The sequence below is a fragment of the Gavialis gangeticus genome, unplaced genomic scaffold (genome assembly GCF_001723915.1).
Source record: "Gavialis gangeticus isolate Ggan-Ray unplaced genomic scaffold, GavGan_comp1, whole genome shotgun sequence".
Lineage (NCBI taxonomy): Eukaryota > Metazoa > Chordata > Crocodylia > Gavialidae > Gavialis > Gavialis gangeticus.
In genome coordinates, this window is record NW_017729032.1 from 194,416,051 (window position 1) to 194,417,167 (window position 1,117).

The window sequence follows — 1,117 nt, forward strand, 5'->3', positions numbered from 1 at the left end:
CACACATCACTACATCTCCCTCTCATTTCCTTCACCTTCTTTCCCCCTAAATGTAAGAATTCCTACCCTTTTTGACACAACATTAGTCCAATCTCATAATTCTTAAACCTCAGAGAATGGAAGAACAATTATCAAAGGGAATTTTAGTAAGGAAAGGTATTTCTTCATGTTATATTTTTGTGTGCGCGCATCTATGGATATATACAACATGAAAGAAATTCTGTAACATGAACAGAAATTAGAAATAAGCAGGGATCCTTTTTTCCACAGGTTTAAAAAAAATACCTGATTTTTGGATTAAAAAAAGTTAACCAAAAATCAATGTTTTTCCATGATTAAAATGAAACACCAGCATACACATTTCCCTATATTGTTTCATTTTAATCATGGGAAAATGTGGATTTTGGGTTACTTTTTAAAATCTGAAAATTGGGGATGTTTTTTAAATCAGAGAAAACCAGGATTCCTGGAAATAAGAAATAGTGATTATAAGCATTTGAAAATATCATGCTGGATCTTTCACACCCAATATATGAAGTAGCTGAACTTGAAACATTTGTAGAAGGATGGAAAATTCCAACACAACAACGGGATCACAAAAATACTTTGGGCATTCAAAGTTCTCTGTCAAGGAAACACCATCTTAGCTACTTACAGACATGGAAAAAAAAGAAAAACTGGTGCTTTACTGTATGTTTGGCATGCTCCTGCATCAAGTGCAGAGCATGCCCAGGAAAGGCATTGGACCCGGCTTGCCCAAATTCTGTATAGATCGGCTGCCACAACAGGGCTTTTTTCCACTTTTATCTAATAGCTGATTTAATCAGCTTTTGACAAAAACACCAAAAAACCCTGCTTAAGTGCTCAATCTATACTGACACTGTGGAGTGGAGTCTAACCAACATGCTGCCTCTTTTCATAGGAAGGGACCTGAGCAGATCATCTAGTCCGACCCCCTGCCATGGCAGGAAAGAGTACTGGGGTCAAACGACCCCAGTAAGGTGGTCATCCAACCTCCTCTTAAAAACCCCCAGGGTGGGAGCCTGCACCACCTCACTTGGAAGCTGGTTCCAGACCCTAGCCGCCCTGACCGTGAAGTAGCGCCTCCTGATGTCCA

At 39.5% G+C, this 1,117-nt stretch overlaps 1 protein-coding gene across 1 annotated transcript in view; it reads right to left on the minus strand.

Annotated features, from left to right (window-relative positions):
* Positions 1-1,117, minus strand: part of DMD (dystrophin) — a 2,221,918-nt gene that overhangs the window by 878,033 nt on the left and 1,342,768 nt on the right. The gene's annotated exons all lie outside the window — the stretch shown is intronic.